Raw genomic sequence first — 15,637 nt, forward strand, 5'->3', positions numbered from 1 at the left:
TGCATGCTGAACTTCAAGCTGAAACGCCTCTCTAGCTCGCCCACGCAGTGGCCGGTCAGCCGCATCGTACACTGGTGATGGAGGTTTTAATGCTTCCTCCTCTAGGTGAGGTAGCAACCTGCATTTTGGGTAACTCTTTGAGGGGCGCTCGAGTTCGTATTCCTCGGCCGCAAGGACTTTGGTCCATCTGTCTGCTAGCAAGTCTTGATCAGCTTGAAGCTGTTGTTGCTTTTTCTTCAGGCTATTTCCTGTGGCCATAAGCCGGCGCTTGAAGCACTCCTGCTCGACGGGATCCTCAGGCACGATAAATTCTTCGTCGCCGAGGCTCACCTCGTCTTCGGAGAGAGGCATATCATTGTCCTCCTCCGGTTCTCCATCTGCCGCCTGCTCTGGAGGGCTAGCTTGTTCATCCTCCCGTTCTACATCGTAATGGAGGGGGTTGTGGTTGTCTTCGGCACTATCTGGAGTGTTATTATCTCCTGTGCCAGTATCACTACTTTTGCTGTGGCGGGACTTAGAGCGGTGCCACTGACGTCGGCGCTTGGGTTGCTTCTTGGAGGGGTCATCCCACGCTGTCTCGTCGCCATTGCCTTCTTTGGGGGTGTCCACCATGTATATATCATATGATGAGGTGGCGGTCTGCTACGTCTTGAGCTTGCGTTGGTTTTCCCCGAAGAGGAAGGGATGATGCAGCAGAGTAGCATAAGTATTTCCCTCAGTTTTTGAGAACCAAGGTATCAATCCAGTAGGAGCCCACGCTCAAGTCCCTTGTACCTGCACAAAGCGATAGCTACTCGCAACCAACGCGATTAGGGGTTGTCAAGCCCTTCACGGTCACTTAAGAGAGTGAGATCTGATAGATATAATATTTTTGGTATTTTTGATATAAAGATGCAAAGTAAAAAGTAAAAGCAAAATAAATAGCAAAACAATATAAAAGTGATGGAGATTGATATGATGAGAATAGACCCGGGGGCCATAGGTTTCACTAGTGGCTTCTCTCAAGAGCATAAGTATTCTACGGTGGGTGAACAAATTACCGTTGAGCAATTGATAGAATTGTGCATAATTATGAGAATATCTAGGCATGATCATGTATATAGGCATCACGTCCGTGACAAGTAGATCGAAACGATTCTGCATCTACTACTATTACTCCACTCATCGACCGCTATCCAACATGCATCTAGAGTATTCAGTTAAAAACAGAGTAACGCCTTAAGCAAGATGACATGATGTAGAGTGATAAATTCATGCAATATGAAATAAACCATGTCTTGTTATCCTCGATGGCAACGATACAATACGTGCCTTGCTGCCCCTTCTGTCACTGGGTAAGGACACCGCAAGATCGAACCCAAAGCTAAGCACTTCTCCCATGGCAAGAACTACCAATCTAGTTGGCCAAACCAAACGGATAATTCGAAGGGAGTTGCAAAGATAACCAATCATGTATAAAAGAATTCAGAGAAGATTCAAATATTATTCATAGATAGACTTGATCATAAACCCACAATTCTTCGATCTCAACAAACACACCGCAAAAAGAAGATTACATCGAATAGATCTCCACAAGAGAGGGGGAGAACTTTGTATTGAGATTCAAAGAGAGAGAAGAAGCCATATAGCTACTAACTATGGACCAAAAGGTCTGAGGTAAACTACTCATACTTCATCGGAGGGGCTAGGATGATGTAGAAGCCCTCCGTGATGACGGCCCTCTTCCGGCGGAGCTTCGGAACAGGCCCCAAGATGGGATCTCGTGGATACAAAAAGTTGCGGCGGTGGAATAAGGTTTTTGGCTCCTCTTTTGATCGTTTGGGGGTACGCGTGTATATATAGGAGGAAGGAGTACGTCGGTGGAGCACCGAGGGGCCCACGAGGCAGGGGGCGCGCCCTAGGGGGGTGCCCCCACCCTCGTGACCACCTCTTTGATCCCTTGCAGTAGGGTCCAAGTCTCTTGGATCACATTCGGTGAGAAAATCACGTTTCCGAAGATTTTATTCCATTTGGACTCAGTTTGATATTCTGTTTATCCGAAACACTGAAATAGGCAAAAAAACAGCAATTCTGGGCTGGGCCTCCGGTTAATAGGTTAGTCCCAAAAATAATATAAAAGTGGAAAATAAAGCCCAATATAGTCCAAGACATTAGATAATATAGCATGGAGCAATCAAAAATTATAGATACGTTGGAGATGTATCAGGCATCCCCAAGCTTAATTCCTTCTCGTCCTCGAGTAGGTAAATGATAAAAAGAGAATTTTTGATGCGGAGTGCTACTTGGCATAATTTCAATGCAAATCTTCTTAATTGTGGTATGAATATTCAGATTAGAAAGATTCAAGACAAAAGTTTATATTGACATAAAAATAATAATACTTCAAGCATACTAACAAAGCAATTATGTCTTCTCAAAATAACATGGCCAAAGAAAGTTATCCCTACAAAATCATATAGTCTGGCTATGCTCCATCTTCCCCACACAAAGTATTTAAATCATGCACAACCCCGATGACAAGCCAAGCAATTGTTTCATACTCTAACTTTTTCAAAACTTTTTCAATCTTCACGCAATACATGAGCGTGAGCCATGGATATAGCACTATAGGTGGAATAGAATGGTGGTTGTGGAGAAGACAAAAAGGAGAAGATAGTCTCACATCGACTAGGCGTATCAATGGGCTATGGAGATGCCCATCAATAGATATCAATGTGAGTGAGTAGGGATTGCCATGCAACGGATGCACTAGAGCTATAAATGTATGAAGGCTCAACAAAAGAAACTAGTGGGCGTGCATCCAACTTGCTTGCTCATGAAGACCTAGGGAAATTTTAGGAAGCCCATCATTGGAATATACAAGCCAAGTTCTATAATGTAAAATTCCCACTAGTATATGAAAGTGGCAACATATGAGACTCTCTATATGAAGAACATGGTGCTACTTTGAAGCACAATATATGAGACTTGCTATATCATGGTGCTACTTTGAAGCACAAGTGTGGAAAAAAGGATAGTAGCATTGCCCCTTTTTTATTTATTTATATTTTTTGGGCCTTCTTTTTTTCTTTGGCCTTTCTTTTTCTGGGACAATGCTCTATTAAATGATGATCATCACACTTCTATTTATTTACAACTCAATGATTACAACCCGATACTAAAACAAAGTATGACTCTATATGAATGCCTCTGGCGGTGTACCAGGATATGCAATGAATCAAGAGTGACAAGTATGAAAGAATTATGAACGGTGGCTTTGCCACAAATACTATGTCAACTACATGATCATGCTAAGCAATATGACAATGATGGATGTGTCATGATGAACTAGATGGTGGAAAGTTGCATGGAAATATATCACGGAATGGCTATGGAAATGCCATAATAGGTAGGTATGGTGGCTGTTTTGAGGAAGGTATATGGTAGGTGTATGATACCAGCGAAAGTTGCGCGGTATGAGAGAGGCTAGCAAAGGTGGAAGGGTGAGAGTGCGTATAATCGATGGACTCAACATTAGTCATAAAGAACTCATATACTTATTGCAAAAATTTAGAATTTATCAAAGCAAAGTATTACGCGCATGCTCCTAGGGGGATAGATTGGTAGGAAAAGACCATCGCTCGTCCCCGACCGCCACTCATAAGGAAGACAATCAATAAATAAATCATGCTCCGACTTCATCACATAACGGTTCACCATACGTGCATGCTACGGGAATCACAAACTTCAACACAAGTATTCTTTGAATTCACCACTACTCAACTAGCATGACTTTAATATTATTACCTCCATATCTCAAAACAATTATCATGCTTCAATCTTTTCTTAGTATTCAACACACTCAAAAGAAAGTTTCACAAATCTTGAATACCAAGCATATTATTATTAGGCAAATTACCATGCTATTAAGAGACTCTCAAATTAATTTAAGTGATGCGTGAGAGATAAATAGTTTCTTTAAAATGAATCCACCACCGTGCTCTAAAAGATCTAAGTGAAGCACATACAGCAAAATTATCTAGCTCAAAAGATATAAGTGAAGCACATAGAGCAAAACTATCTAGCTCAAAAGATATAAGTGAAGCACATAGAGTATTCTATCAAATTTTAATTCATGTATGGCTCTCTCAAAAGGTGTGTACAGCAAGGATGATTTTGGCATACTAACAAACAAAGACACAAATAATACAAGACGCTCCAAGAAAAACACATATCATGTTGGTGAATAAAAATATAGCTCCAAGTAAATTACCGATGGAAGTGGACGAAAGAGGGGATGCCTTCCGGGGCATCCCCAAGCTTTGAATTTTTGGTGTCCTTGGATTATCTTGGGGTGCCATGGGCATACCCAAGCTTAGGCTCTTGCCACTCCTTGTTCCATGATCCATCAAAAGAATTCACCCAAAACTTGAAAACTTCACAACACAAAACTCAAAATAGAAAACTCGTGAGATCCGTTAGCGAAAGAAAACAAAAGACCACTTCAAGGTACTGTAATGAACTCATTATTTATTTATATTGGTGTTAAAACTACTGTATTCCAACTTCTCTATGGATTATAAACTATTTTACTAGCCATAGATTCATCAAAATAAGCAAACAACACACGAAAAACAGAATCTGTCAAAAACAGAACAGTCTGTAGTAACCTGTAGCTAGCGCAAAATCTGGAACCCCAAAAATTCTAAAATAAATTGGTGCACGTGAGGCATTTATCTATTAATCATCTGCAAAAAGAATTAACTAAATATCACTCTTCAAATAAAAATTACAGCAGTTCTCGTGAGCGCTAAAGTTTCTGTTTTTTTACAGCAAGTTCAACAAGACTTTCCCCAAGTCTTCCCAACGGTTCTACTTGGCACAAACACTAATTAAACACAAAAACACACAACCAAAACAGAGGCTAAATAATTTATTTATTACTAAACAGGAGCAAAAATCAAGGAATAAAAATAAAATTGGGTTGCCTCCCAACAAGCGCTATCGTTTAACGCCCCTAGCTAGGCATAACGAGAAAGAATAGATCTAGGTATTGCCATATTTGGTAGGTAATCCATAAGTGGCTCTCATGATAGTTTCATATGGTCATTTTATTTTATTTCTTGGAAAGTGTTGCATGCCCTTTTTAATGGAAATTGAAATCTAATATTCCCTTCCTTCATATCAATAATCACACCAACCGTTCTAAGGAAAGGTCTACCAAGAATAATAGGACAATGAAATATATGGGCACATAATTCCTATTTGCAACAATAAGAACATCATTAATTCTTCCCATAGGTTTCTTAATAGTGGAATCCGCAAGATGCAAGTTTAGAGAGCAATCATCAAAATTACGGAAATCTAGTAAATCACACAAAGTCTTGGGAATAGTAGAGACACTAGCACCCAAATCACACAAAGCATAAAACTCATGATCTTTAGTTTTAATTTTAATAGTTGGTTCCCACTCATCATATAGTTTTCTAGGGATAGAAACTTTCAACTCAAGTTTTTCTTCATAAGATTGCATCAAGGCATCAACAATATGTTCGGTGAAGGCTTTATTTCGACTATAAGCATGTGGAGAATTTAGCACGGATTGCAACAAGGAAATACAATCAATCAAAGAGCAATTTTCATAATTAAATTCCTTGAAATCCAACATAGTGGGTTTAGCAACATCTATATTTTTATTTCTTTCCATCCCACTTTCATCAATTTCATCATTAAGATCTAAACACTCCGAATTTTTAGAACGCCTTCTAGGTAAAGGAAGATCATATTCAGTTTCATCAAGATTCATATTGAAAAATAAAGATTTAATTGGAGACACATCAATAACTTTTAGATCTTCATCTTGATTTTCATAGGAATTGGAAGAACACGCTTTAATAAAGGCATCTTTGGAAGCACGCATCCTAGCGGTTCTTTCTTTACACTCATCAATTGAAATTCTCATGGATTTTAGAGACTCATTAATATCATGCTTAGGTGGAATAGACCTAAGTTTGAAAGCATCAACATCAAGAGCAATTCTATCAACGCTCCTAGCCAAATCATCAATCTTAAGCAATTTTTCTTCAATCATAGCATTAAAATTCTTTTGCGAAGAAATAAATTATTTAATATTAGATTCAAAATCAGAGATAATCTTATTATAATTTCCATAAGAGTTGTTGTAGGAATTCCCATAATTATTAGAAGGATTACTAGGATACGGCCTAGGGTTAAAATTCCCTCTATAAGCATTGTTACCAAAATTATTCCTACCAACAAAATTCACATCCATAGATTCATTATTATTCTCAATCAAAGTAGACAAAGGCATATCATTATGATCAGAAGAAACACTCTTAGTAGCAAATAATTTCATAAGTTCATCCATCTTTCCACTCAACACATTAATTTCTTCTATCGCATGCACTTTTTTATTAGAAGTTCTTTACAGTAAGCCATTGAGAATAATTAACCATAATATTATCTAGGAGTTTAGTAGCATCTCCTAAAATGATTTCCATAAAAGTGCCTCCCGCAGCCGAATCTAAAAGATTTCTAGAAGCAAAATTCAATCCGGCATAAATTTTTTGTATAATCATCCACAAATTCAAACCATGAGTAGGGCAATTATGTATCATTAATTTCATTCTCTCCCAAGCTTGTGCAACATGTTCATGATCAAGTTGTTTAAAGTTCATTATATCGTTTCTAAGAGAGATGATCTTAGCGAGAGGAAAATACTTAGAGATAAAAGCATTTTGCATTTGTTCCATGAATCAATACTATTCTTAGGCAAAGATGAAAACCAAGCTTTAGCACGATCTCTAAGAGAAAAAGGAAATAGCTTCAATTTAACACATCATTATTGACATCTTTTTTCTTTTGCATATCACACAAATCAATGAAGCTATTCAGATGAGTAGCGGCATCTTCACTAGGAAGGCCGGCGAATTGATCTTTCATAACAAGATTCAACAAAGCAGTATTAATTTCACAAGATTCAGCATCGGTAAGAGGAGCAATCGGAGTGCTAAGGAAATCATTATTATTGGTATTGGTGAAGTCACACAATTTGGTAGTATCTTGAGCCATCGCGATAAACAAGCAATCTAACACACGAGCAAACAAAAAGCAAGCGGATAAAAAAGGCAAACAGAGAGGGAGGATAGAGAGAGAGGGCAAATAAAACGGCAAGGGTGAATTGGGGGGAGAGGAAAATGAGAGGCAAATGGAAAATAATGTAATGTGAGAGATAGGGATTGTGATGGGTACTTGGTATATTGACTTTTTGCGTAGACTCCCCGGCAACGGTGCCAGAAATCCTTCTTGCTACGTCTTGAGCTTGCGTTGGTTTTCCCCGAAGAGGAAGGGATGATGCAGCAGAGTAGCGTAAGTATTTCCCTCAGTTTTTGAGAACCAAGGTATCAATCCAGTAGGAGCCCACGCTCAAGTCCCTCGTACCTGCACAAAGCGATAGCTACTCGCAACCAACGCGATTAGGGGTTTCAAGCCCTTCACGGTCACTTACGAGAGTGAGATCTGATAGAAAGAATATTTTTGGTATTTTTGATATAAAGATGCAAAGTAAAAAGTAAAAGCAAAATAAATAGCAAAACAATATAAAAGTGATGGAGATTGATATGATGAGAATAGACCTGGGGGGCATAGGTTTCACTAGTGGCTTCTCTCAAGAGCATAAGTATTCTACGGTGGGTGAACAAATTACTGTTGAGCAATTGATAGAATTGTGCACAATTATGAGAATATCTAGGCATGATCATGTATATAGGCATCACGTCCGTGACAAGTAGATCGAAATGATTCTGCATCTACTACTATTACTCCACTCATCGACCGCTATCCAGCATGCATCTAGAGTATTAAGTTGAAAACAGAGTAACGCCTTAAGCAAGATGACATGATGTAGAGAGATAAATTCATGCAATATGAAATAAACCCCATCTTGTTATCCTCACACTTCATCGGAGGGGCTAGGATGCTGTAGAAGCCCTCCGTGATGACGACCCTCTTCCCGCGGAGCTCCAGAACAGGCCCCAAGATGGGATCTCGTGGATACAGAAAGTTGCGGCGGTGGAATTAGGTTTTTGCCTCCTCTTCTGATCGTTTGGGGGTACGTGTGTATATATAGGAGGAAGGAGTATGTCGGTGGAGCACCGAGGGGCCCACGAGGCAGGGGGGCGCGCCCCCCACCCTCGTGACCACCTCTTTGATCCCTTGCAGTAGGGTTCAAGTCTCCTGGATCACGTTCGGTGAGAAAATCACGTTTCCAAAGATTTTATTCCGTTTGGACTCCGTTTGATATTCTGTTTATCCGAAACACTGAAATAGGCAAAAAAACAGCAATTCTGGGCTGGGCCTCCGATTATAGGTTAGTCCCAAAAATAATATAAAAGTGGAAAATAAAGCCCAATATAGTCCAAAACATTAGATAATACAGCATGGAGCAATCAAAAATTATAGATACGTTGGAGACGTACCATGGTCCAGCGCCCTGTGGGCGGTGGTTCCTGTTCGTCTCCTGCATCGTTGTCCATACCGTCGGTGTCTTCGGAGTCGAAGTTGAGCATGTCAGTTAAATCGTCGATAGTGGCTACTAAGTGGGTGGTGGGTGGGCAGCAAATTTCTTCGTCGTCTGCATCCCATTCTAGCCGGACATAGTTCGGCCAAGGCTCCCCTGACAAGGAGAGAGACCTTAATGAATTTAGCACATCGTCGAAAGGCGAGTGCTGAAAGATATCCGCGGAGGTGAACTCCATGATCGGTGCCCAGTCGGATTCGATGGGCACGGATGCAGGCGGCTCGGAGTCTATGGCCGGACACTAATCTAGTGGTTCGGCGACACGGCTCTCGTAAGGGGTGAAGTCAGTATCCGGCTCTATCGCCACTGAGAGTGCGGCCTCCATGGAGGGGTCTATCCCTCCGCTCTCGGATGGCACAATTTGCTCTGAATTGATGGCCAAAGTAGTTGCAGATGTGATCTCCCGAATACTGTCCGACGATAGAGTTACGTCATGCTCGTCGTGACTGTGCGGCGCACCTGGCATGGGCTCGAATCCCTTGAAGATCAAGTCTCTGCGGATGTCAGGAGTGTAGTTTAAGTTTCCAAACCTGACCTGATGGCCAAGGGCGTAGCTCTCGATCTGTTCCAGATGGCCAAGCGAATTGGCCCGCAGTGCGAAGCCGCCGAATATGAAGATCTGTCCGGGGAGGAAAACCTCACCCTAGACCGCATTGTTACCGATGATCGAAGGAGCCATCAAGCCTTATAGTGACGGCACAGTGGAACTCTCAATGAAGGCACCAATGTCGGTGTCAAAACCGGCGGATCTCGGGCAGGGGGTCCCGAACTGTGCGTCTAAGGCGGATGGTAACAGGAGGCAGGGGACATGATGTTTACCCAGGTTCGGGCCCTCTTGATGGAGGTAATACCCTACGTCCTGCTTCATTATTCTTGATGATATGAGTATTAAGAGTTGATCTACCACGAGATCGTAGAGGCTAAACCCTAGAAGCTAGCCTATGGTATGATTGCCTGTTGTCCTATGGACTAAACCCTCCGGTTTATATAGACACTGGAGGGGGCTAGGGTTACACAGAGTCGGTTACAAGGGAGGAGATCTACATATCCGTATTGCCTAGCTTGCCTTCCATGCCAAGGAGAGTCCCATCCGGACACGGGACGAAGTCTTCAATCTTGTATCTTCATAGTCCAACAGTCCGACCAAAGGATATAGTCTGGCTGTCCGGAGACCCCCTAATCTAGGACTCCCTCAGGGAGGGTGAACAAGCTAGCCCTCCAGAGTAGGCAGCAGATGAAAAATCAGAGGAGGACAATTACATGCCTCTCTCCGAAGACGAGGTGAGCCTCGGCGACGAAGAATTTATCATGCCTGAGGATCCCGTCGAGCAGGAGCGCTTCAAGCGCCGGCTTATGGCCACAGCAAATAGCCCGAAGAAAAAGCAACAACAACTTCAAGCTGATCAAGACTTGCTAGCAGATAGATGGACCGAAGTCCTTGAGGCCGAGGAATACGAACTCGAGCGCCCCTCCAAGAATTACCCAAAGCGCAGGTTGCTACCTCACCTCGAGGAGGAAGCATTGAAACCTCCAACACCAGTGTACGATGCGACTGACCTGCCACCGCATGGCCGAGCCAGAGAGGCGTTTCAGCCTGAAGTTCAGCCTGCACCCCGCCACCACTCAATCAAAATACCAAGGCCCGGGGCAACACACGGGACCTGTGAGACGTACTGGACAGCAGGGCAAAACATGCAAGGTCAATATACGGGTCACGGGGGCACGCGCCAACGCGGGGCGATGACCGTTGCACCGAATACACTAAAAGTAAATCCGGCCGGGCCGAATACAGCAGACAAGACTCATACGAACTGCGTCGGGATATAGCCCGACACAGAGGCGCCGCACACCCCCTATGCTTCACTGATGAAGTTATGGATCACGAATTCCCGGAGGGTTTTAAACCCGTAAATATCGAATCGTATGATGGTACAACAGATCCCGCTGTATGGATTGAGGATTTCCTCCTTCACATCCACATGGCTCGCGGTGATGATCTACATGCCATCAAGTACCTCCCACTAAAACTCAAAGGACCAGCTCGGCATTGGCTGAATAGCTTGCCAGCAGACTCCGTCGGCAGTTGGGAGGATTTGGAAGACACATTCCTTGACAACTTCCAGGGCACTTATGTGCGACCACCGGATGTTGATGACTTGAGCCATATAACTTAGCAGCCAGGGGAATCGGCCAGACAATTCTGGACATGGTTCCTAACTAAGAAAAACCAAATTGTCGACTGTCCCGATGTAGAGGCCTTAGCGGCATTCAAGCATAACATCCGTGACGAGTGGCTTACCCGGCACCTCGGCCAGGAGAAGCTGAATTCTATGGCAGCCCTCACGATGCTCATGACCCGCTTTTGCGCGGGCGAGGATAGCTGGCTGGCTCGCAGCAACAACACATGAAGTTAACAGGGTACTCCGGATACCAAAGATGCCAACGGCAGACCCCACCATAACAGACAAAAGTGCCGCAACAACGGCGATAACACCGATGATACGACAGTCAATGCCGGATTCAGAGGCTCTAGATCCGGTCAGCGAAAAAAGCCATTCAAAAGAAGTACTCCAGGCCCGTCCAGTTTGGATCGCATACTGGATCGCTCGTGTCAAATCCACGGCACCCCCGATAAGCCAGCCAATCACACCAACAGAGAATGCTGGGTGTTCAAGCAGGCCGGCAAGTTAAATGCCGAAAACAAGGACAAGGGGCTGCATAGTAATGACGAGGAAGAGCCTCGGCCGCCGAACACGGGCGGACAGAAGAGGTTCCCCCACAAGTGAAGACGGTGAACATGATATACGCAACCCACATTCCCAAGAGGGAACGGAAGCATGCACTAAGGGACGTCTATGCGATAGAACCCGTCGCCCCAAAGTTCAACCCATGGTCCGCTTGTCCGATCACCTTCGATCACAGGGACCACCCCACTAGTATCCGTCATGGCGGATCTGCCGCATTGGTCCTAGACCCAATCATCGACGGATTTCACCTCACCCGAGTCCTTATGGACGGCGGCAGCAGCCTGAACCTGCTCTATCTGGATACAGTGTGCAAAATGGGTATAGATCCCTCGAGGATCAAACCCACCAAAACCACCTTTAAGGGCGTCATCCCAGGTGTAGAGGCCCATTGCACGGGCTCAATCACACTGGAAATGGTCTTCGGATCCCCGGACAACTTCCGAAGCGAGGAGTTAATCTTCGATATCGTCCCATTCCGCAGTGGCTATCACGCACTGCTCGGGCGAACTGCATTTGCAAAGTTCAATGCGGTACCACATTACGCATACCTCAAGCTCAAGATGCCAGGACCTAGGGGGTCATAACAGTCAATGGAAACACAGAGGGCTTGCTCCGCACGGAAGAGCACACCGCGGCCCTTGCAACAGAAGCACAAAGCAGCCTTTTTAGGAAAACCACCAATTCGGCGATATAGCCCCCGGACACCATCAAGCGAGTCCGGAGTAAACTGCAACATGATTGCCTAGCATGTTCAGAGCTCGCCTAGCAATTCGGCCCCCGTCCCAGTCCCAGTCAAGCAACGAAATCCTTGTTGCGCGTATATAGTTACGCACTCAAAATACCATGGACATAGGCGGGGGCACAATTAGGGCACGTCCTGCAATGCGGCTTAACCGCCCTAGGGGTTGTATACCTTTATCATTTTTTCTCTTTTAGGACCTAACTCTCTGGAAGCCCTTTCTGGCAGTACGATTGCCGGACACATTACGGGAATGAACAACCAAGGAGGCAAGAAGCTAAGATGTACACAGGAACACCCAGGTGGTCTCTAATAATAATCGATATACCCGCTTTGTACTATTCGTACGCAGCCTGCCCTTGGATAGGACATGTCAAATAGTCCTATTTTCTGCTTATTGCACTACTTGTATCAGTACGCTTCGACGTATTATTTAAAATAACGATGCATAGCATTAGTCTATTGTTGCATTATTCATCCTTTTTTCTTATATGTTCATTTACGACAACTTGCACCCGTACATTCTGGTACGGTCAGTACGTCAGGGCTTTCGTTTACCCCATAATACGGTGTGAGAAGTCTGAACACTTCCGATAGTGCGGCACCCCGAACGTATAAAATTTTATGCATCAGCTCTGAATCATGTCTTGGGTCAATAGTTGGGTTTGCCCGGCTCCCATGCTTTGGTACCTTACGTTCCGCTATATCGGCTAAGGTAGCGCTGGGAGAACTACTGCGATTGTGTCCCGGTTCTTCCGGACGAGCACTTCAGTAGAGAAAGCCGAAAACTGACTGTCATTATAGGGCGAGAGCTGGTCGCTGTTCGAGAGGTCTCAAGTCCTTAAAGACTTTTTCTGCTTCGGGCGAGGAGTCGGCCTTGCCCCACTTAGGCGTGTATAGCGCCCCTAATTTGGCCTTCCAAATACTAGGGGCTTTGCCAAAATTTAAAATTGTAGACTTCCATGGCTAAGTGAGAGTGATAAAGCCTTACAGTGCGATTGCCTGGTTCCTTGTGCTGAACACGTCCCCCGAAGGACCCAAAATTGGGATAAAGAGTGCTCAAGTTTATCCCGAACACCCCAGTACTAATTACATGGGGGCAGAAGCCGACGACTGGCCAACTCTCAGATTTTATAAACGGCCACACACAAGGTAATATTTTAAATTAAAAAAGTGTTGCATAGCGCAAATGAACTTGTTTCACATTACAGGATCACATGCGCATGTTCATTCAAAAATTACATCTCTGGCACATTCATCCGCCACAAGGCAGGAACCCTTTAGGACACTCTCATAATACATTTCGGGGCAGCGATGCTCCTTGCCCTCCGGCGGCCCCTCCTTCACCAGCTTCACGGCGTCCAGCTTCCCCCAGTGCACCTTCGCCCGGGCAAAAGCCCGGCGCACACCCTCGATGCAGACGGACCGCTTTATGACTTCAAGCCGTGGGCAGGCATCCACAAGCTGCCTCACCAGACCGAAGTAGCTGCCGGGAAGGGGCTCGCCAGGCCATATCCGGACTATAAGACCCTTCATGGCCTGTTCGGCCGCCTTGTGAAGCTCGACCAATTACTTCAGCTGGTCGCTCAAGGGCATTGGGTGTTCGGTCCCAGTATACTGAGACCAGAACAACTTTTTTGTAGAGCTCCCCTCCTCAGCTCGGTAAAACTCCACGGCATCCAGCACACTCTGGGGAGGATCTGCGAACGCTCCTAGAGAGCTCCGAACTCAGGTAAGTAAAAGGAAAGTTTCCTTCACATGCTTGCTTTGCATAATGAATGCCTTACCCGCTGCTATCTTCTTCACCGTATCCATCTCCTGGAGGGCCTTGTGGCTTCAGCCTTGGTGCTCCGTGTGCTTTCGAGCGCCTTCGCAAGCTCGGACTCTCGCGTCTTAGAGTCAAGCTCCAGGGACTCGTGTTTTTTGGCGAGAGCCTCGAGCTCTTGCTGCACCTCGCCCACCCTAGCTTCTTGATTTTCCTGCTCAAGGCGCTCCTATGCCGCTTTGTCTTCGGCCTCGGACAGCGCCTTCTTCAGGGTCGCCACCTCGGTCGTGGCCCCTGGCAAATTCATGTTGATCCTATTACTTTACACCCGAACTTATTTTTAAATATATAGACAAGGTATTTCTTATCTTTGCTCTCCTCGAGCTGCCTCTTGGTAAGGCCGAGCTCGTTCTCGGACCGCTCCAGGTCCTGCTTCAGTGCAGAGACCTCCGCAGTACGTGCGACAGCGGCCAGCAGTGAAGCCTGCACATACACATAGACATATTCTGATTAGACTCCTGAGTCATCATTTGATCCTCTATTCGGCCTTTCTTCTCGAACACCGAACAGAGCATCAGGGGCTGCTATCTATGCGGTAATATTTTCTTATATTTTGATTGCTTACCTCAAAGCCTGTTAGGAGGCTGGCGCAAGCTTCGGTCAGTCTGTTTTTGGTGAACTGAACTTTCTCGCTCACCGCACTCATGATAGCGCGGTGCTCTTCGTCGATGGAAGCGCCGCGAAGCGCTTCTAGCAAGTTGTCCGATGACTCTAGGTGGACAGAGGACACTGTCATGGGCGGCTGTCCCCCTTTAACGGGGGGTCGCCTGCCGGAGTCTGGAACCATCGAAGGTTCCGGCGCAGTGTTCGGCTGGGGGCCGAACTCGGAACCCGTGGGAGTTTTGCTCCCTTGGCGCCCAGGGTCCGGGAGGTCGCCTCGAGGCGCCCCCAGGACCTCCTCCCCTCGGCTAGGTGCCTTTCAAGACGACACCTCGATGTTGTCCGTAGGGAGAGGGGTGGAGGCGGTCAGAAGAGAACCGATGTTCATATCCGACGAGTCCAGTGAACCGCTCGACGAATATACGTCAAGATGAGCTCGGGACGGACTTCATAATCATGTTTGGCATGAGGAAAATCAGTGCAATAAAACATACCATGAATTACTATTGTGTCCGGATACTTACGACTTCGCCAGGGGCTTGACCCTGGGTAGCCACTCATCGCCGCTGTAGGCGGCCATCGTGGAGCAGTCCGGAGGGAGGGTCCTTCCCTTCTTGGACCCTTCGGCCTCCCCGGTTGGGTCGGCCTTCCTTTTCTTGTCTCCTCCGGGGGGGGAGAACTTTCCTCCTCCTTCTCCTCCTCGTTTTCGTGGGAGGAGTGCGTGTCGGAGTCATCGGACGATGAGTCCGATACAACCTTGCACCAGAGACCCTTTCGGGTCCCCGTGGCCTTCTTCTTGGTCTTCTTCCCCGGCAGCTCATAAGGTGCCGGAGCCAGCATGTCCGTTAGGAGAGCATCTGCAGGATCTTCAGGCAGGGGGGCTGGGTAATTCAGCTGCTCCGCTGTCTTTATCCAGTCCTGTTAATGACATGGAAGCTTAAATCCCGCGCATGATTTAATTGGGGCAAATAAATACCCTGTGAGATATGAAAACTTACCGGATTGGCATGGCGCTTTGCGCTGAGTCCGCGGTCCTCGGTGAGGGAAGGAGGTACCTCGGCGCCCTTGAACATCACCCTCCAAACGTCCTTGTGCGTTGTGTCATAGAGCTCTCGCAGCGTCTGGTGCTTGGCAGGGTCGAACTCCCA

This window comes from Triticum aestivum, chromosome 5A, assembly GCF_018294505.1.
Source record: "Triticum aestivum cultivar Chinese Spring chromosome 5A, IWGSC CS RefSeq v2.1, whole genome shotgun sequence".
Classification (NCBI taxonomy): Eukaryota; Viridiplantae; Streptophyta; class Magnoliopsida; order Poales; family Poaceae; genus Triticum; species Triticum aestivum.